The sequence below is a fragment of the Canis lupus genome, chromosome 13 (genome assembly GCF_011100685.1).
Source record: "Canis lupus familiaris isolate Mischka breed German Shepherd chromosome 13, alternate assembly UU_Cfam_GSD_1.0, whole genome shotgun sequence".
NCBI classification, from domain to species: Eukaryota; Metazoa; Chordata; class Mammalia; order Carnivora; family Canidae; genus Canis; species Canis lupus.
The window spans coordinates 54,943,511-54,966,268 of NC_049234.1; the positions used below are offsets into that span (position 1 = coordinate 54,943,511).

A 22,758-nucleotide genomic window follows, 5' to 3' on the forward strand; every position below is an offset into this window, starting at 1 on the left:
TGCACTATTGAGTAAAAATGTAATTCTCAAGTGATTTTTAAAGGGAGTACATTCTTAAAAAAGCACAACAAATAAGTTAAATATTTAAGAATAAGTGTGAATCTTATGCATTGAATTTGATGTTTTTCTTTTATTTTTTTTCCCCTAAAACAAATTCCCCAAATTGGGTCTAATGGATTTCATTGTTTATTTTGTCAAAATTATTGTCATAAGGAATCATAGTAGCTTTGTTTTTATTTTATTAGTATCTCCTGCATTCTTTAGTGTTTTCATAATCCATGTTCATTGCTAATTAGATTTGACTCTTCTTTCTTTCCTTTGCTTACCATGAAGAGAAAAGATGTAGTCTGGACACCAACTGACTACTTAAACAGGAGTGCTACTGTGGGACAGGTAACTTTTCTGCAGTTAAATGTAAGTAGGTGATCAACCTGTATGATATCAAATATTTCTGAAGCACTGAAATGTTAAATTCAAGAAAGGTAAATTAAGTGGCTAGGTAGTATGTCTGTAGCCTGGGTTTATTAATTCTGTAAACATGAGAGGTTTCTGATTAAAAACTCTCCATAAAGCAGCTTAAGAAAAGAATATAATTTTGTTGGATAATAACTAATCATAGTTGTTTTGAACCATATTGTGCCAAAGAAAAATACCCCCTGTAAACCTTCTGTGTATCTATGAGGGCATTAGTCATCAGGTGATGGGACCAGACCCACAGAGAGATGATGTAACCAGACTCTAATGGGTGTGACTTACTAACCAAAATCTGTCCACAAGTACTGAAACCCAAACTTAGTTATTGATACTTAACTGCTTCTCCAAATATCATAAACTACAAACTAATTAATTTTTTTCAAAAACTTCTGTTAAATTACTGGCTGGCCTACTGGGAGGATCATTAACAAATATAAATAAATCTCTGCTGCTTCTTACCCTGGAGCACACATTTAGAGTTGTTCATGTGAGAACTGGCTTGATTGCATATCAGTGTCTATAATTTGGAGCTTCTGTCTTTGAAACTTTCATTTAGAAACCCTATTTTAACCACTGTGCATTTTGATTATCCATAGAATATAAACACATATTAATAGGTCTTTCCTATTCATCAGCTAAGTGGATTTCTAGGTACCTGTCAGTTCTTTCTCAGAACCTTGTTCTTGAGGAAGTTCGTAAAGATCACTGAGGTTCTGGAACAACTGGGTGGCTCAGCAGTTGAGCCTCTGCCTTCAGCTCAGGAAGTGATCCTGGGATCTAGGATCGAGTCCCACATCAGATGCCTTGCGGGGAGCTTGCTTCTTCCTCTGCCTATGTTTCTGCCTCTCTCTCTTTGTCTCTCATGAATAAATAAATAAATCTTAAAAAAAAATTTCTGAGGTTCTTGTCTGGTCCCAAGGCAGGTATTAAGAAAACTACAAAACCTTCATTTTAAGGAACTATCCCAAATATAACCACAACATGGAGGTAAAATCTGTTCATCATATATGCATTAGTGGAAGGGGGAAAAAAAAAACAGAAAAGAAAAATAATTAATTTATATATTTTAAGAAAATAAAAATAAAGACCTACTTTTTTTTTTTTTGATAATCTATATCTTAGGCTAACTCTATGTCTTACAATAAATCCTTTTAAAAAAAAAAAGATTTATTTATTTATTTATTTATTTGAGAGAGAGAGAGAAAGAGAGAGAATGTAGAGGGGGAAATGGCAGAGAGAGAGAAAGAAATCTCAAGCAGCCTCTGTGCTGAGCTCAAAGCCTGTTGCAGGGCTCCATCTCATTGACCCTGAGCTCATGACCTTAGCTGAAACCAAGAGTCAGATGCTTAACTGACTGAGCCACCCAGGAGCCCCTCATAATAAATTATAATAGCTAGTTTGATATTTATTTATTAATATTAATAACTAAAACCCAACATGTTCAAAATCATTGTCTTTCTCTGACCCTCAGTGTTTAACATAGTCTCTCATTTAATGGAAAAATTAATCTTCACAGTCACTCAGATAAGAAATCCCAGCACCCGGCAGCCCCGGTGGTGCAGCGGTTGGGCACAGCCTGCAGCCTGGGGTGTGATCCTGGAGACCCGGGATCGAGTCCCACGTCGGGCTCCCGGTGCATGGAGCCTGCTTCTCCCTCTGCCTGTGTCTCTGCCTCTCTCTCTCTGTGTTTATGAATAAATAGCAGACAGTTTTCAGGTCTTGACAATTTTCTATCTTACTGATTTATTTTAAAAATTCATACACTTGGGGGATCCCTGGATGGCTTAGTGGTTTAGCACTTGCTTTCAGCCTAGGGCCTGATCCTGAAGTCCCAGGATCCAGTCCCACATCAGGCTCCCTGCATGGAGCCTGCTTCTCCCTCTGTCCGTGTCTCTGCCTCTCTCTCTCATGAATAAATAAATAAAATCTTTTAAAAAATTCATACACTTTACACATATTTATTGAATATCTACTACAGGTCAGGAAATGTGGGGATTTCCGAAGAAAAAAATAAATGAAAATCTTTGCCTTTACATTACTGATAATTTGGTAAAAGAAAAAGAGACACTTAAAAATTAGAAAAGTGAGAAAAATGTTCTATTAGATGATGATGCCCACAGAGGAAAGTACTTCAGGGGTAGAGGAAAGTGAGATAAAATACAATTTTTAATAGATGTATATGTAATATTTAACATAGTGTTATATTAGTTTCAAGTGTACAATATATGACTCAACAATTCTGTACATTTCTTAGTGTTTACCAGAATAAGTGGTTATCATCTGTCACTAAGCAATGTTTTTTACAATCTAATTGACTATATTTGATATGCTGTATTTTTTATGTCCATGACTTTCTTAGTTTGTAACTGGAAGTCTGTACCTCTCAATTCCCTTAATCTATTTCAACCTTTCCTCCCCTCCCCACTTCTCTGGCAATGCTGTTTGTTCTCCATATTTGATAGTCTGTGGCAGGTTTTATTTTGTCTCTTTTTGTTTGTTCATTTGTTTTGTTTCTTAAATTCCACAAACACAGGAGATAATGAGTGTTGATCGGGATATGGAAAAAAAAAATCCTTGTGCACTGTTGCTGGGAATGTAAATTGGTGCAACCACTCTGGAAAACAGTAGTTTTTGAAGTTTTGAAGTTTCCTCAAAAAATTAGAAATAGAAATATCATATGATCCAGTAATTCCACTAAGGGATATTTATACCCCCTCCAAAAAAGCCCCACAAATTTGAAAAGATATATGCACCCTATGCTTATTGCAGAATTATTTACAATGGCCAAGATATGGAAGCAAGTAAAGTCTTTATCAATAAAATATCTGACTTATATTTAAAAGGTTGCTCTAGTTGTGGTATCACTATATACTGGGTGTAAACAGGAGAACCAGAGAAAGCAGAAGAGAAGCAGAAGAAAAAGTTTGAAGATTATTGTAAGAATCCAAATGAATATAATGGTGGATTCAGTAGGGTGGTAGCATTGAATATAATAAGTGGTGGGATATTTGAAATCTTTTTAAGAATTAAGAGGAATTTCTAGTTGATTGGCTTTTTGGAATGGATGGGTAAAGAAGAATCAAAGACAAAATTGAGAATTTCTCAGCAACTCAGAAAACTAGAGATGCCTTTTTACTATGATAGTAGAAACTAATATCAGAAGACATTTTGGAGGGAAGATTAGATGCTCAATATTAAAAATACTATTTTTATGATGCCTCTTAAATATTAAAGTGGAAATATTAGGTAGGCAACTGGATTCAGCTATCTGGGATGCAGAGGATAGAAGTGATGTACATATCTGGGGCTCAGTATATAGATGATATCTAAGCTTAATTATTAAAGGAAAGTAAATATGAACACAAAAGATAAGCGTAAAGACTGAATCTTAGGATACTCAAAGATTTAGAAAACAAGGAGATAAAGAAAATATGAAGAGAAAGATGAAGGAACTAGTTCCTTAATTACAACTAGTAATGCAGAAGAGTAACCAAGTTGGAACACCAGTAATGTAGGAGGAAAATCAAAGCATGGTGTCCTAAAATCATGTTAAAAAGAGTTTTTAGACATTAGTTCTTTGGGGCACCCCTGGGTGGTTCAGTGGTTGAGAATCTGCCTTTGGTTCCAGTTGTGATCCCAGGATCCTGGAATCCAGTCCTGCAACAGGTTCCTCCCGGGTGCCTGCTTCTCCCTCTGCCTATGTTTCTGCTTTTGTCTCTGTGTCTCTCATGAATAAATGAATAATTTTTTTAAAAGAAATTAGTTCTTTAGTTGGAGATATTAAGAGCACAGTGTTTGTATACTTTTGAGACTTGGTTGGTATTACTCAAACTAGGTTGTTACAAGTTAAAGATGTTAATTGTTATCTCCAAGATAATGACTAATAAAATACCTTTAAAAAATACAGGTTTACTTTCTAGGTACTATTTCTTAGATATGTCGCTTGCAAATAGTTTTTCTAGAATATCTTTTCATCCTCATATCTATATCTTTTGCAAAGAAAATCTTCCTTTTTTACTTTTTGTGTTTGTTAGCTGTTTGTTTTTATGAGATCCAGTTTATGGCTAGTGCTTTTGGTATCAAGGCTAAGAGCTCTGACTAGGATTTAATCCTCAAGATTTTCTCTTACATTTTCTTCTATAAGTTTTATAGCTTTACCTTCTACATTTAAGTCTATGATTGACTTTGATTTTTTTCCTATGCATAACCATTCACTGTGGTATCATGTGTTGAAAGGACTAGTCCTCTTCTTTTAAATGACTTTTGTCAAAAATTGTTTGAGTGTATTTATATGAGTCTATATGTATTCTTTATTTAATTTTATTATCTATGTATCACTCCACCAATATCATATATTCTGCACACTAAACTATACAGTTGACTTTAATATTGGACAAGGTGATTTCTCCCACTTTAATCTTTTTCAAAATTGTTTTAGCTTTTCTAGGTTCTTTACCTTTACATATAAATTTAAGAATAAGCTTTTCTATATTGGCACAAAAAAACCCCACATGAATCTTGTTGGGAAGTTGATAACAATTATATTAAAAATGTAGGTCAGTTAGGGACAATTCATATCTTCACTGTGTTGACTTTTCAATTCATAAATATAGTGTATCTCCTCATTTATTCATTGATTTTTCTTCATTAGCAACTTATAATTTTCATAATACATGTGCCTTATATTAAATTTAAACCTAAGTATTTTGTTTTAAGCATGATAGTAAGCAGTTATTTTATTTGTTTCAGTTTCCAAATATTCATTGTTAATATATAGAAATATGCTTGATTACATGTTGATCTTATATTCTGTGATATTGCTGAAATTACTATTAATTCTAGAGAATTTTGTGCTTTGTTTTATTTTAGTTTTTGCTTTTAGTTATAGTTTCCCTGGGGTTTCATACATAATCATGTCAGCAAATATAGATTTTATCTTTTTTTTTCATTAACTCTGTGCATTTCATTTCTTTTTTTCTTGCTTTATTGCAATGGTTAGAATATGCTAACTTTTTCACTAATTAAGGATTTACAAAATCCATATTTCTAAGCCAACCTTAAGCTCAATTCCTGCTGTGATGGCCACTTTATTTATTGGATAAGAGCAAAGGTGGCTGATTGCCATCCACAGTTTGGGGCATTGTATTTATGTGTTCATTAATACTCTCTTCTACTGAGGTTGATCTTTGGTAAACATTCATATGGGGCACTGATAATTTTACACTTGTCCCTAAACAAGTGGCCCTTTAGCCAATATTCTAATTGTGTTTCCCTGACTTCCTGACAATTTAGCTAAAGTATTAGTTACTGCCCATTAACTGATGACTCCTACCTCTGGATTTCTTTTCTTCCAGAAAAAAAAAAAAAATGAGCAAGATAGTCTTCTTGAACTCCCTTTGAGAACATTTTCATTCACTGCTGTTCTTTAGAGTCACTCCTAGGTGAAGCAGTAATGAAGCAGTTGTCTCCTTTCACACACATGGTGTATTGTGTATAACCATCTCTAGACTAGAATTGAATTATTATTCCCCCAAATTGATCAGAGTGTACTTCCCATAAGGCCATAAAGAAAACTGAGAAAGGAAGAAATTGTAGGAAATATGAGAATTATTAGAATCAGAGCTAACTATCCATTCAACTTACTTGTACCTTTAGGATCTTTTCTAGCCTATTATTGTATATACTCCTTCCATTTAATGATGGAATACTTCTGTGTACACCAACATTTATGGTGGTAGGTCAGATAACATCACAGTTCATGATGGGAAACTGCTTTCATGATAACATGTTCAGCCTCTTTTAATACCCAGGAGCAAGTTGGATTCCATATCTTATGGAAAAGAAAGAAAAGAAAGAAAAGAAAGAAAAGAAAAGAAAGAAAAGAAAAGAAAAGGAAAGAAAGAAAAGAAAAGAAAAGAAAAAAGAAAAGAAAAGAAAAAAGAAAAGAAAGAAAAGAAAAGAATGCTTTGTTTTATCTTTGTGATAGTAGAATAAAACTTATGTATATGTTACATACAGACTGTAAATAGGGTCACTAGTCTTTGTACCTTTTTTGGTGAGGGTTGGGGGTGGTAGGAGAGGAGAGGCCAGATACAGAATTGTCCTTTACCTTTAAGGGATATCTTGACATGTATTATATAGCTGGACTCCTAGAAATTTCACTGAGTTATGAGGACCCTGAACTTTTTATGATACACGTACCTTAATAAGGTATATAAAAAAACCTGCTAGTTCCTGTTTAACAGGTCTAGTCAACATTATATATTCAGTGTGGTAGACTGGTGTGATGCCCTGTGAAGAGGCTGTCAAGGTTTCTGTAGACACGATTATAAAACAGCGCTGGAGAATAGGGCCATGAACATATATAGATAACTTTGATGGTGTTTACTAATAGGTATAGGAAAAAAATAATTCCCTGTCAGTAGATGTTTATGCCAGGGGATGTTTTGATGGGCAATAGCAAAGAAACCACAACTGGTAGAGAAACTGCAATTGGAGACTACAACTAATCCAATTATAATAATTCTCTTCCTCCACCAGTCTTCTGTATATTCCAAATAGGCCAATTGGATAGCGATATGGAAGTAATCACCATTTCTGCATCTCTTAAGTCATTGATGGTAACATTGTTCTCTGCAAGCTCTCCAAGAATGTTATATGAGTTTGGTTTACTGCTTTGGAAGATGGAGGCAGTAATAAAAGCTTACAGTCGGGCTTTCTTACCATCATAAATGTATGGAGCTAGGATATTAGTTTAGGGATTGGCAATTGTTTACTATATCTGTTACAACTGTGCATTCTAGAAATAGAAAATAACCATAGGATCATTTCAAAGGCTGAGTGTATCCTCTGTGAGACAGATTCTTGCTAAAATCCGTTAATCACCTGACCTTCATATGTCTTTAATCTGACTGATACACCATAGTGGCATCTGTGTGCCAGGAATTAATTGTGGAGGATGAGAAAATTAAGGCCATTCCACTTTAAGTTCAGTGTTAGCACAAGTACAGCCATCCCAGGCCCCTGGGAATAAGAGCTGAGATTTATATTACTTCAGTTACAGGAAGAAAACAGTTTACAGTTTAACATCCTAGAAAGCCCCATATTAGAATGAGAACAGAGCCCAAGCCAGTGGCAGGAAGCCCCATATTAGAATAAGAACAGAGCTCAATGCCCGTAAAAGCCCCGTATCAGAATGTAAACAGAACTTGAGAAATTTCTCCACCCCTTCTGGAGGTCCCCTAGCCCAGCCCATAAAACTAAGCTGAAACCCACCTCGGGGTCCAAGTCCCTGCTCCGCTGTGTCGGGTAAACTTGAACCCAAGCCCAAGTTTGCAAATAAACCCTCTTGTGTTGGCATCTGTGTTGGCTCCTTGGTGGTTTCTCGGATTCGCAATCTTGGGCACAACATTAATGTCACTTCAGAGCCAATGTCCAGTACTCCCTGAATATCTAGCTATTTCTCATTCTTTTAGGTACACCCATCCTGGTAAATGAGAATTTTCTTGTGCCATGTCTGGCCTGCAAAGAGAAGTCACTATGAGCTCTGAAAGCTTCAATGGAAAGGATATAAAAGTTTGAATCATGAACAAGGGAAGAGTTAAGAACCGATAAAGGGAAATAAAAGATACGTAAATAGTTATTTATGCTGCACATATTCATGGCCTACTTTATCTAAAACAGAGCCTTGCTAGCACAAGGTTAATTTAAATATAACACGTATATTGGGGATAAGTTTTGGTGTAATGGTTTTAATATTTCACTGGCAAAATACCATGTACCTAATAGTATATTTTATTTATGTTATTTGATTTTAGAACCCATGCTCTTACCATTACCTAAAATGCATAGAGAATAAAAATGTGGAGTCACAAGAATTTGTTAGTATAATTGTTAAAGGACCACCATAAATTTCCCTCAAACTAAATTGTCTAGTATTATGACAAGTGTCACATTATTGGTTGCCAGAGATTTATAGGTGACAAGACAGTGTACTATTTTTTTCATCTCTACAGGTTTTCTATCTGAAACTGCCTACATATTTGACTATATTCACAGAAAGAAGATTGCTTTTTTTTTGCTCAAGTGTGTGGCAGGAAGTGTCACTTGCCTGTTGGGTATGCTGTGCATTATTTATTACCTGCTTTCCTATCTCAATTTCAGTTATTTAAGGTAGTCTCTTATGTCTCCATATTATTATTTAATTTTATATCTTAATGTCCTGAAACTGGGTATTCAGGGTGTGATGCCCTTTATAAACTGTACAAAATGAAACCTGTGCTGAACTGGCATACTTTTCATCAGCCACAATATTAGAGAAATGGGTTGAAGTGCTTACCACTCTTCTGGCTCATGATTCAAGTGCAACTACTCAGTTCACTCAATATCAGTGTCATAATTGTTTATCTCTCATTCACTATGTTCCCACAGTGCTTAACATATTTGTTTTATATTGTTATTCTATTTTTCATCATACCAAAATAATGTGTCAGGTGAAGAGAAAAGTTGGAAATAAACAACTATTTGATCATGGATATACTGCCCACCCAAGGCTGACCAAACAAAAAAATCTCTTACTTTTTAGCACACAGGGATCTCATGAGAGCATTAAGTCATTTTAGATTGGCAGATATTTTTTACTTTCAACTTGTTCCTAAGTCATTATATATGACCCTGAGTAGCACCACTCATTAGTTTAAAAAAAAAAGAAAAAAAGAAAGATGAGATCCAGGTAAAACTGTGAATTAGGTTTGCTTCCTATTTTGTCTCATCTCTCCCAAATCCTAATGTTATCTTGTCAAGGGTTCCCTTTTGTGCATGTTCTCAGAGTATATTCCTCTAGTCTGGGGATGCCATTTGTTCTAAGAGAGCCACAGCCCATTAATTATCTTAGAGCTCATTTAACAAACCTCTCTTGTTTTATAACTCATCATTACTTTAAAAAGGCTTAGTTTCCATAATTTTGAAATAAAATAGTACTGAGAATTTCCACAGCAAAAAGTATGTTTTTCAAACTCCCTTTGGCCACAGTATATCTTTATATCAAGCTATGTGCTTCTTGAACTGCATTCACTGAGTTAATATTTTCATCTCCCATTTGCTCTTCAGCATTTTACTGTCATTATGCCCCACCCATGGCTGTCTCTACTAAAGCTACCATGGTTACCACTGACTTAATTGATGAAAAGGAAAAGCATTTATTCAGTCCTTTTCTTATTATTGATCTTACTGTATATTATCATTACAGAAACCCTCTCCTAAACAATATTGACTCCCTTGATATCACCCTCTTCTGAATTTTCCAGCTATCTCATTGGTAGGTGTCTATTATCATTTATTGACTTCTCGCTTAAGTGCTACTTCTGTTATGTGTTGCACACTCTTCCTAGATGGCCTCATATATTCTCTTTTTTCTTTAAAGAAAGATTTTATTTATTTATTCATGAGATACATGGAGAGAGTGGCAAAAACATAGGCAGAGGGAGAAGCAAGCTCCTTGACGGAAGCCTGATGTGGGACTTGATCCTAGGACCCTGGGATCATGACCTGAGCCAAAGGCTGACACTCAAACACTGAGACACCCAGGTGCCATGGCCTCATATATTCTCTTAATGTCACCTGACAGTTCTGCTTATGTTTTCAAAATAGGATTTTAGCCCATGGATACTATTGGGCTCTAGCTCAGTATATTCCATTTTTTTTCTGGATTTGGATCAGGAGACCTGTCCTTGTCCAACATTGCTTATAACTGGTTAATTTTGCCTAATTGACATTTAGTTAGCAAAATCTTTGACTCTTACATTCATCCATACAATCAACTTCACATCTATCGGTAATAATGGTGATAATGCCATTCCCCTTCTTTATCTTTTGTCTGACCTGTCAAGTTATTTATATGCCATTGGGCACCTTTAGGACACTAACACAGTGAAGGAGTCATTGAGGGCTCAGGCTAGCTCTTTCCCATCTTTCTATTCTAGATGCTGCACTATGTGGCTTTCATCCTCAAGGTCAAAATAAGGCTAATGCATTTCCAGAAATTTCTTTTCAGTTTCTAGCAGAGAAGAGGTGAAATGGGTAATACAAAAAAGATACATAACAGTATGAACATGTATCACTTTGTCATGAAAGTCATAATTTTACTTTTACTTTATGCTGAATGTGGTCTATGGTCACCTCTAGCTTTAAGGGAGTCTGAGAAGGAGATTGCACACATTGATGACCTGAACAAATTAGATCCACGCTAGAAAAAAAAATAATAAACAGAGAAAACAGGGAAAATATTGTGTATGTAACCCTCTATGTTGCCTATACAATATCATATTGTGTAATATTTTATAGGCAGTGTGGGTATTATATATGCAGCAAGACATGTAAACTCCAAGCCCGAAGAATACTCACCCACTTGTAAGTTATTGAACTCACCAAATATTTGTATCCCCATGCCTCCTTACATGCTTCTCTTTCTGTAAAGCCCACTTATGTTCAATTTACCTATCTTGCAAGATTCTACTGGGGACTTTCTCTTTCATAAAATTTAGCCTATCCCAGATTTGGGTAGGAGTCTTTCCTAAGAGGGTTTCAAGAACTCTCAGGAACTCTTAGGTTTATCTTAGTATTTATCACACTGAATGGTCAATATTTGCTTTGAAATGGAAGATTGGAAGATGCTCTCTAAATGTTTCCCCTTTGCATGCTTAAATTGTTTATATACTCTAAAAGTTCTAAGATTTTTTTTTCTTTAAGAGCATTCCTTTAAGACCATACATTTTAAATCAGAGAAGTAATCATAATAATGTATTAATCTTTGGTGCACATGTAGTACACACTGAGTTAGATTTCATTGCACCTCATATCAGTCAGGTCTGCTGTCTTATGATATGTTTTAAGAGATACTATCTAGTTATAATCCCTTAATCTAAAGAAGTGATCCTAATGGTAAAAGTATCCCTGTTAAATCAGTAGAAAAATAACTTGATGTACCTGACTTTCTAGAGTGTTTAAATCACAATACGGATATCTTGAAATTCAGTTATACATATAGGGTCACCTGAAACCAAGTGATTAGACTATTGAAGAGATAGGAGAATGAGAAAAGGGGTATGCATGTGAGAAGAGACTGGAAATGAAATGTTTGTGAAGAATATGCTCTTTTTAGGTCCTCTCATCTCCCCCTTTCCACCTTATCTCTGTTGGATGTTCTAGTTTTGAACTGATTCCATCCCTTCTGTCTTTTCCATTCAACACCTTTGCCATTATTGATGAATTAGCTAACATCTCCATGCTTCAGTTATGTTATCTGTGAAATTGAAATAATAATAGTACATGTCTGGTAGGTTTGTTGTATTAATTGGATTAGACTGTTAAAATGCTAAGACCAGTGCCTCACACATGATGAGTATTGACTAATATTGTTTTTATTTTTATTTTTTAAAGACTATGAAAAAAACAATAGAGAGGGACACATTTAATACCAAAGTAAGATGTATGTGTATGTGTTTTATAAAGAACTACTAGCTATTCCCAGTGTATTAGATCAGATGAATATACCCCAAAACAAGTTCACAAAGATTTGATGACATGTTCTATCTTTGATGTGAAGATAAAACTTAATCTTAGCTAAAAATAAGAATCAAGTATACATGACTTTTAAAGTTTTTCCCATAAATGTTCTTATTTTGTCTTTGTTTAAATTTTTGTTTGGTTTTGTTTTCATCTACTAAGAAGTTTATAAGGTTGCATATATACCAAGAAAGATTAGTTCTTCATGTGGATTTGGGTATTCTACAGACTTGAGTATAAGATCCAATTGGGCTTCTTGGCTGCATGTCCTTAGGTAAGTCACTTTTTCGATCTTATTTGCAAAATGGGGATAATTACATTTGCTTTGTTTGCATGAGCATTTTTGTAAGTAATAACTAAAATAACATATATAAAGCACCTTGAACAGTTCATGGCATATAGAAAGAACATAATAAGTTTGTAAATCTAATAATTCTTACATAGAGCACATAGGGAGACTATAATAACCAGAAGTTAATTTATCAATTTTAATTAATTATAATTATAATCATTATTGCTTAGGAAAGTATTGCTTCATATCTTCTAATTAATGAAGACTCTCTTCAAAAATAAATATATTTGGAAAAACAAATTAAAATAAGCGGAGTGATTGTTAATCGTAGTCTCTGAAAAGGGGGTTCTAGTTTTATGGCAAAAATGTTAATTAATCAACACTGATAAACTGATGTTTTTGTTCCCTCAAAAGGGATAAACATTACCCAAGTTTGGACAGAATGACTCCTCAAAAGAGGACACCTATCCTTTGAACAATGTTTGAATGTTTCATGTCTTTCTCATGGAAATACTTATTTCTATGTCTGTACTTCATTGTGCATGAAATAATAATGCAGAGGCATAGTAGGGAGTGGTTTTAGGATTTACACCTATGGGAATGAGGGGCAGAAGGCTAGCTTAAGCAAAGAAAGAAAATGAGCTCTTTGGCAGTCCTACAGGGAAGCTCAGACAACCCTACAGACTAATCTAGAGAATGAACTGCCCTTCAGATTTGCCCAAATTGATTCAACAGAGATACATTTTTACTATCATGTTAGGGAGTCTTTGGATGTAGGCTGCCCTGGAACTGGACTGTGACTAATGGTGAGGCAGTGCTCTTTAGCTGAGGCAACTCCCAAAGTGGAGTCACAACCAAGAGATACCTACCTGCAGCAATCCCAGTAGGTGTGTAACAAAGTCTTCTTTCCTTAGGGACTTCTCTGAGTGGTGCAGCATAGCATCTGACACACAGAGGGATCATGGCAGGCCATAGTAGAATACTCCCCCTATTAGGACAGTTAGGTATCACTTACAAGAAATGTAGCATCAAACATAGCTATTATCCTAGTATGTTTACTATAAAAGATGAATAGAGCCCAAAGGCTCTAATAATGCATTTAATATTCTAGTATGTTCTTTTTTAATCCTCATCAATAAATAGTGTCCAAAACATTTTTTATTTATATGGGAAAGAAAGGAGTTTATATGCCATGTGGTCCCAGTAATAAGTTAATTTCCTTATTGTTTGTCAAAAGTTTGGTTTGAAAGAACCATGATAATGTTGATATATAATAATTAATATGCTGAGGACATTAATCCTTTCCTTTTTTCAATATATTTATACAAAATGATTTTATGAACAGAAACCCATAGAAATTGCTACCATTTATATAGTATGAATTATTGCATGTGTTAACTAGACATATATAGTGTGTGTATCTATATGTGCATATATGTACACACACACACATATCCAATTTTATCATCTCAGTTGTTATTTCTTTTCTTTATCATTATATTTACCACTGCTGAATATGCCTTTCTTTTTAATTTATTACTCATGTAAAACTGGAAAGCATGAAGGGTAGTATGCAGAAAATGTAATAATCTTATTTTACACTGAGCTTTGAATAAAAATGTTAATAATGAGTACAGTGTTTGTGGACCTGGAATGGCTCTACATACTTCATTGTGACTTCATGAAAATTAGTTTTCTGTAATATAGATCTTTAAAAATTTTATGTTATCCCAGTTTCCAGGTATGTTCTAAGAAGCTGAAGTGAATGGAAGTCAAACAATCAAACCTATACTGCAAAATTTCTTTGGAGTTTTGTCATACTGTATTTGTAAACTCTTTGGGGGTTTTTGATTTATTAGTTGCAATGTATTAAAATATATGATTATGACTTAAAAGATGAAGTTTTATTACATGAATGACATCAAAAATTTTAATTCTATAACATATTTAAATATAAGGTATTGATGTTGCATTCTGAAACATTAACTTTTATCTAGCAACTCATGTTTAATTTTTCTGTCCACTAAACTTAAATAAAACCTTAAATCTTACAATAGTGAGAACAATTAGTACATCATTCTTTTCTACTGCTAGGAAAAAAATAAAGAAAATGGCATTCTGCGATGGTTGTAAAGTTACATAGTTGTAGTCAACTTGCATAAAACAGGAAATGAATACCTATAAATGAGATATAAATATGATAACTAGGCATTAATTTATGGCCTTTTATATCTGTAAAATGTACAGATAATCATCTGATTCATTTTGACCTACCACTATATAGGAGTAAATTGCAATGTGAGGATATTTAATGCTTTTCATAGTAGATTAAGAGGAGGGAATAAAACTGCTACAGGTAATACAATCATAGAAATCTTAATTAAAAAATTATTTCAAGTTAACTAGTGCTGAACCAAAAGTTGATATACCTCAAAAGAACTCTAAGGTTTACATGAAAAAAAGAAAAAAGCAAACCAGAAAACTCAAAACTACCTCCGTGAAACTTTCATGCAAGCACAGTAAAAACAATAAAAACTTTCTTATAAGGTTGAAATGTTAAACCTGGTAATCACAGACAACAGAGAGAATTCTGGGAGACCATCAATTTTTTTTTTTTTTTGAGACCATCAATTTAGATGAAGATTTTATATTTTTCCCCCATAACCTCCAACTGGAATTTACTTGTTCTTCAATATATTGGTTAGGCAATAAATTATGCTAATATTAGTAATACCTCTAACTTTTACTAGGAGAACTTACAGATCTCTCATGTCCCATTATAAAATAAATATTTGCATAAATATTTATTTGTAAATAAATATTTGTACATTATATACAAATATTACATTATATGTAAATAAATATTTGTACAAATAAATATTTGTACATTATACAAATATTGCAAATATTTTCTAGTATCTTTTATTTGCATCATTATTTTGAAATTATGACAATTGCTAATCTGCCAATATTTTTTTATTTAATAAATTAATCAAGATGCATATACTTGACTTAGTATACTTCTAATATCCTCATTATATTTCATTATAATTAGTTTCCTTTGTGCTAATATATATTATTTAAAACATTTATTTTAAATATTTTTTTCTGAGAAATAATAAAGAGGCCATAGGCTAGACAAGACTGTCAAAGAGATCCAAGGCAAAACAAACAAAGCAAAACAAAAGACACTAGACAGTATCTCTCGGAGAAATGAATCAGAAAATCTGGAAAATGATCTGAAAATTTAGAACATGTCCTGCTGGTTTCCTGTCCATGGTATAGCTAAATCTATGTATATGAGCTGGGAAGAGCTGGTTCTCTGAGGCTGACAGGATCATTAGAGACAATACAGAATGTGTAATCTTTGAAATAAAAAGGCCATTCCATGATAGAATAATTAATTTGACATAAAAAAGTTCTGAGTTCAAATAAATTTGAGTGAATCTAAAACAGAAATATATATGTATATGTGTGTTTATATATTCCTCTGACATAATACATGTGTGTGAAGTAATTAATATATTAACTAATATAGAAACATTATGTATATACATAACACACATATACATAGTTATCTCATATGACCCTTCAGAACTCTTAGTTCTTTATTGAGCACTGTGATAATTAACTATCTCTAAATATTTTTTTAAATATATAACATTCTTTTCTTCAAACATAATGTAGGGATACATTAGAAAATTCTAGCCTAGAATGATAAAAGTGAAAGTAGAAATTCTTCATGCTACTTCTGAACAAACAGTAAGGATCTCTCAGAACAAAACAGGAGGGAGATCAGTAAGTAAAAGGGAGGATGAGATTTCCAGAAGTCAGTTACTTTCCTCCACCTCCAGGAAAGGTTATAGAGTTTTCAAAGTCAGTGCTGGTGGAATTACGCTACAGTCGGATTTGGGAGGAGCATGGGAGAAAGTAGCTTTAATATTTTATTTTGGGAACTTGACAGAATCAAAGCCTGCTAAGAGTTACCAAGAAAATATGTATCGATGCAAGAACAAGAAGACAAGATTTAAGAACAGGCATAATAGCCATATTAACTCAGATACACTGGGCTGAGTCTGTTACTTCCAAGATCGACTGTGGTCTGTTAGCACTTAGTGTGGGATCCCCGGCTGGCCTAGCGGTTTAACGCCTGCTTTGGGCCCAGGGCATGGTCCTGGAGACCCAGGATCGAGTTTTGCATTGGGCTCCCTGCATGGAGCCTACTTCTCCCTCTGTCTGTCTCTCTCTCTCTCTCTCTCTCTGTGTCTCTCATGAATAAATAAATACAATCTTTAAGAAAAACAACAACAAAAACAACACTTGCTATCCGTTGCCAATTTTTAATTAATGTTGATTAAAACTTTAGTTAATGTTAATTAAACAATAATGTTAATTGCGTTGTGTGTTTCCTTAGGGTTGATAAGGTGTATTATTACTAATAATGCACACTCCATTTTTCATGAGGATTTGTGGTATAAACCAAATTCCTGGGTCTTAAGAGAGAGAGAGAAGGAAGAAATAACCCACTTTTGAGAAAGAAATTGGCTACTGAAGTTTAACTGATTGAAAGTTCAATTATCCGCAAACAATACACTGGAAGTGAAACATAACTTGTATTCATTCCAACCATGCTGGGCAATAAAGTCAAGATGGTAACAACAATAAAAATAGTAACAGCTGTCATTTACTGGACACTGATTAGGAGTCAGGCGGTGTGATTGTAAGTTTATTTGTATTTTTCATCTATTCCTAATGGCAGTTTATGAAATAAGTATCATTATTATCCTCAACTTACAACTAAACATTCCCTGATTCTTAGAGAAGTTGAGTAATTTGTTTTAGGTCACTCAGCCAGTAAGTGGCAGAGATAGGATGAAATTCCAATTTTTAAGATTCCAAATCTAGACTTTTAATGATTGGAATAGTCTGCTTCCAAACTCAAAGCAAAAGAGAATAAAAAAGTGTTATTTATTTATTTAGGGGGTAATTGGCCATTTGGGGATATTAAACTTTCCCCTGTTTCCCTAAAGTCTTCATTGCAGAACTATAGTTCTAAAACACATAGTTAAGTTAATCAATTAAATTTTGCACCTATATAAACCAGCTGCAAATTTATGTTTCTAAATCAAATCATAGCAAGAGTTTCATTTTGTCATAAAGAACACTTGAGTATACAGTAAGTTTTCATGGAAAGAGAGAACTGTTATGAACTTTCATTCTGAGGCACAATTGCTTTGTTCTTAATAGGGAGAAAATACATATCCACTTTAGAGTACATTATAAGAATATAAAGAGGTAATGAATGGAAAGATATCCACTAAGACTGTTCTCTTTGTGGGTATGAGTTTAAAAGTCTGACTTAATAAGACTAGCAATTTTTAATCAAATGATTTAACTGAGAAGACAATTTAATTAACTGAGCACAGATGCTTAACCTGTGCTAGGTATCCTGGTCTTTCAATTAAGAATGATGGAACATTTAAATTACATCATTCCATAAAAGATTATCAATTATGAGTACACTTTCCTTATGTTTCAAATAAACCTTCAGGAGAGAGTATCTCCGCAGAATCACTGATACCCTACTCTTAACCTTTAATATGTCTTGATTCTTCTTTATTTTAATTTTATTGATAAGGCCTTGACAAGAAATAGAGATCCTTTAACCTTCTCTGTTATTAAGTGAAGGAAAATGCTAAAGCTGGAATTCATTATAGACCATGAACCTATAAAATAGAAAACTAATATTCATGACTTTATATTCATTGAAAAACCTTAACCTTTAGGAATCATTAGTTTTCAGGATAGTCCATAAAGTTAAACTGAGCAGCACAAGGGCAGCTGTAGAAGATCAGGGAGGAGAGTAGATCATAAACACCATTATCATTTAACATTTGTGGAGCAGCGTTTTCCCATTTTCTATGCTCTCCACAAGTAGCAAAATATTTTCAGAGCTCAGATTCCTTAACTAATCTACCAGAGGAAGAAAGCTCCTTTTTAAAACATTATAAAATAGCAAGTTCCCCAGAGTATGTGCACTCAAAGTTCCACCTATCGAAAAATCCTTCCTACTTACTCTTCCCAGTTATTGAGGCTGATGGGAAAATCAATTATTAAGGCACCTCAGAATTTCCACCTTCAACATGGGATGGTGCAAAGCTTTTGTGTTTGTGTAATTCTCAGGATTTTTTTGGACTCAGAAATGTATCAAACAAATTACTCCAAGGATCAGAGTCTTAAAATGACAATCATTTCCATAAGTGCAATGGTTGGCTGGGTGGTTCTGCAGACACAGGCTGGGTGATCTCAACCGTTCTTGCTCATGTGCCCACAGTCTGCTGGCAGGCTGTCTGAGGGCTTGCTGATCTAGGAGGGCTTCACTTCTCTTCCTCAGGTTCTTCACATTCCTCCAGTAGTTGAGATTTCATCTCGAACTAGTGACAGAATTACAAAGGTGAGAAAACTAGACATACAAAAAGACACCTTTCTAGCCTCTGCTTATGTCATGTTTACGGACACTCATTGACCAAAGTAAGTCACCTGGCTAGTTACCAGGTCATAGTGGGAGAGGATCACCAAGCCCCAGGGCAAGATGTGTAGATGTTGAGGACATTAATTTTGGCTGTTCATGCCAACCATTATGACAGTAAGAAGAGAGTTAGAACATCATCCTCACTCCTGTTCATAATGGAATATGGAAGAATGGATGCTCACGTAGTCTACTCACAGATAATGAACTAGATGTAGTCTTGCTGTTATTAATAAATGCTTTCCTTTTCAAGAACTCAGAAGAGAGAAAAAGGGTTTGTTTTATTTTTTTGAGTTAAAGTAGCCTTGTCTGCTAATTAACACACGATTCCAGGGGGAGGGGACATAAACCCTCAGTAATATAGTCTTGATGTGGGATTTCTGTCTGAGGTACTCTCCATCTGAACATACTCCAAGAATAACTGATAATACTTTGCCCTCCCGTCTCCAGTTTCTAACAGCTTTTTGAGCACACATTATGAGTTGATAATGAAGGTTTATTGCTCCCATTCACCCCTTAAATGCTCTGCAGTGGGAGAATGGGTCTCATTATACTCCAAAATTATGCCTTCAGCTAATTCATTCCTCCATTCTTATTGGGTACCATGGTTGGTGATACATGTATTTCCAGCTTCTAATTAGTGACAGCACATAATCCCTAACTTATTATAGATCACTCTATTATTTATGACATGGTCAAGGTGAAGAGTCCAACGTTCATCTTTTTTTCTTTGTCATCTATCTCATAATTTCTTATTTCTTTGTCCTCTATCTTATGAGTTCTAATTTTGTCATCTAGCTCATAACCCACTGGGCCTTAGAGAGTGTATGAACATACATGAGCTCACTTTTACCTGTTAATTTATTCTTTGCTTCTGACACCTGCATCTGTTTATATTTATGGCTATTAATTGGTTGTTTGCTGATATGCCATCTCCCTCGGGAGAAGAGTTATTACTGTACATTATTGCAAATCAGTATACCCTTATCTTGGGGACACCAAAGCTCAGCAGGATGAAGTAAAGTGGCTGCTGTAACACGACTAAATACATAAGTGAAAGAGGAGGGAGTCAAAACCCGATCTCAAAATAGCAAATATTTACTGGTCATTCACATAGGGGATCAAGCCAAATTCAACAAACAACATTTGAGAAGTACATGGTTTTCTTTATAAAAAAGAACATTTTAAGCACAGACTCTCCTCTGAAAGGGAGACAAATTATGCACATAGCTATATTGAAAAATAGAAAGTGATATATGGCATAAAACATACTAATGCATTTAAATCAACATTTAAATTTTACCTTACAAGATATTATTGGGACACGACAGTCAAGAGCAAAACCATATAGGCATAACACCTTTTTTCTCTTGCTCCTAATAAGCTCAGCTTTCTCCATGCTGAAAGTAGTTTGATTTTGACATGTGATTCATAACTTTTGCTATGCTTTTTGTTGCAGGACACTATTCAAGATATCTTAAACACGTGGTGTATCATATTCATTCAAAACAGATGTTAAAATATGCTCATTTATTTTATAAATTTTAGACTGGCAGACAGTTTTTGCATGACTTCCAGAACAGATAATGTTCTTTCAAGGACACGTGTGTGGTTATAAATATTACCTTTCTAAAGACTGCATTTTTTTTTCTTTTTTACCTGCTAAGTGTAGCTCAGTATCCTGATCATGTTTCACTACAGAGCACATGTCTAATGATACATGAAGAAGGTAACGAGGGCAAAAGGTGAAACTTCCTGAATGAAAAGTTGTTAATGAGCGTATAATAGTATTCATGGGAAGTTTTAAAAAGAAAGAAAATGGAAATTGTAAAGTTTTTCTCCTAAATTTGCTGTAAATAAACAAAACATGCTAGAGATTTTTTTTTTTTATCATAAGTCTTAAACTTGCTTTTCTTTTTTTCCTCACTTCTACTTTACTCTCTCATCATTAACAACCTACAGGCCTAGAGTGTTAGAACCACATGCAATACAAGATAAGAAAAATGTTAATAGTAACTCTAACTTGCCATTAAAATAGTGAGGGGGGGATCCCTGGGTGGCACAGCTGTTTAGCGCCTGCCTTTGGCCCAGGGCGCGATCCTGGAGACCCGGGATCGAATCCCACATCCGGCTCCCGGTGCATGGAGCCTGCTTCTCCCTCTGCCTATGTCTCTGCCTCTCTCTCTCTCTCTGTGTGACTATAATAAATAAATAAATAAAAATAAAATAAAATAGTGAGGGGCAGAAATACCTGAAATAACCAAACTACCTTCAAAAAATAATGGTTTGGATGCTGCAAATGTTGTTCTGTCATGATAGTCAAGGATTTGACATATTCTTGAAGAAGTAGTTAGAGATTGGTGTGTGTTGCTACGCAGAGACATGGAATTCTTATTTATGTATATGAAGTCCAAATGGGACAGCATTTTGTTGGACTAAATCTGAACCGACCATCCTTAGCAGAATGAAAATTGTCAGGCAGCATTTTACCACTATATGCTGCTGCTCAATGTTCTGTGGTTCTCTGCTTCTTCATGTAGGGCAAGCAGTAATAAAAACTAAATGGTTTTTAAGGATGACATTTCAAAACAATCGTTTTAAAGACACTTCTATAATGAAAATATTGTATGAAAGTAATCTTAATTTTTAATAGTTAAGAACATTTCATTATGACCATTTTTGAATAATAGATTTGATTTAAAATTTTACCTATTTCAGATTGTAATAAATGTAAGAATATTTATAATGCATATATAAATGTTTTTCAAGTAATATCAGGTAGCAATGACTGTGGATGATGTCAATGTTAAATGCAAAAGGGAGATAATAAATCACATATTAAACTTCACACTAGCATAATAAAAATAAATATAAGAAAGTGACACATTTTGGACTCCTTAGCAGGGAAAAGTGTTTCTGAGTTATTATAACAAAGGGTGATACAAGCTAAATATGTTATGGGATGAAGTCACACATCGTGGTCATCATAAACAGCTCTCCTAATCTTGATATATGGAGATAAAACAGGGAGGGGGCAACATGAGGCTAGGACTCGGTCAAAAGAGAGGATGAAAATACTATGCATAACATTGAAATATGCGGAGTATAAAAATCAGTTTAAGAAAGAGAGCGAGGATGTTGAAAAGAAAAAGGTAAAGACATACAAACCAAAACAACCAAATGACCAAATGACATGTCATTGCTAGTTCAAGTGGAGTTAGATGTCAGCGTTCAGATGGCCTCTTTTAATGTTAGAATTTTGTTTTGTAGACTTAAAACAAGAAACTAGATAGAGTGTTTTAGTATGATAAAATTGTTGAATCAACTATTTCCCAAAGACATATACCTTTGGAGTGACTTGTGTTTGGCAGGTAGAGTTCCACTCCCTTGCTCAATGAAGACTATGAAAGATTCTTATTTCTTTTGCATGTATTTTTGCACTCCTGTCTTCTATGATTTAGCACTGTATTTCTTCAATTGATCAATTCAAAAACAATTGACTTAGTGAAATTCTAGTTTTGAGGCAGTACTTTGTTTTTATTCATTTACTGATTCCTTTTATTGATTCTGAATATCTCTGAAAAATGTATTGTTTACTTTTAAAACTTCTTAGGCTTTATGAACTGTAATCGTTCTGTACATATTCATAAATGATTTTTTTTACTCAAAATAATATTTTTGAATCTTAGTCCATATCAATGCATGCATATATAATCTAATCCTTAACTGTTATATTATATTCACTTTTATTTTTACTCAGGCTTTTTTAAGTGGGTCATCTGTAAACAGCAGATTGAAGAGTTACCTTCCTTATTATTTATTTATCTTCTGTCTTTTGACTGCAACATTTAGTGAATTTATGCTTACTTAATGGATATAGTAAAAATTCTTTTTACACGTG

At 34.1% G+C, this 22,758-nt stretch overlaps 1 long non-coding RNA gene across 1 annotated transcript; it reads left to right on the forward strand.

Moving 5' to 3' along the window:
• The first annotated feature begins 7,677 nt into the window (after positions 1 to 7,677).
• On the forward strand, positions 7,678 to 14,393 carry LOC111098477. Its single transcript, XR_005368394.1, has 4 exons — positions 7,678 to 8,591; positions 9,722 to 9,790; positions 12,199 to 12,310; positions 14,063 to 14,393. It is a non-coding gene; the product is annotated as an uncharacterized LOC111098477 (long non-coding RNA).
• The last annotated feature ends 8,365 nt before the right edge of the window (positions 14,394 to 22,758 follow it).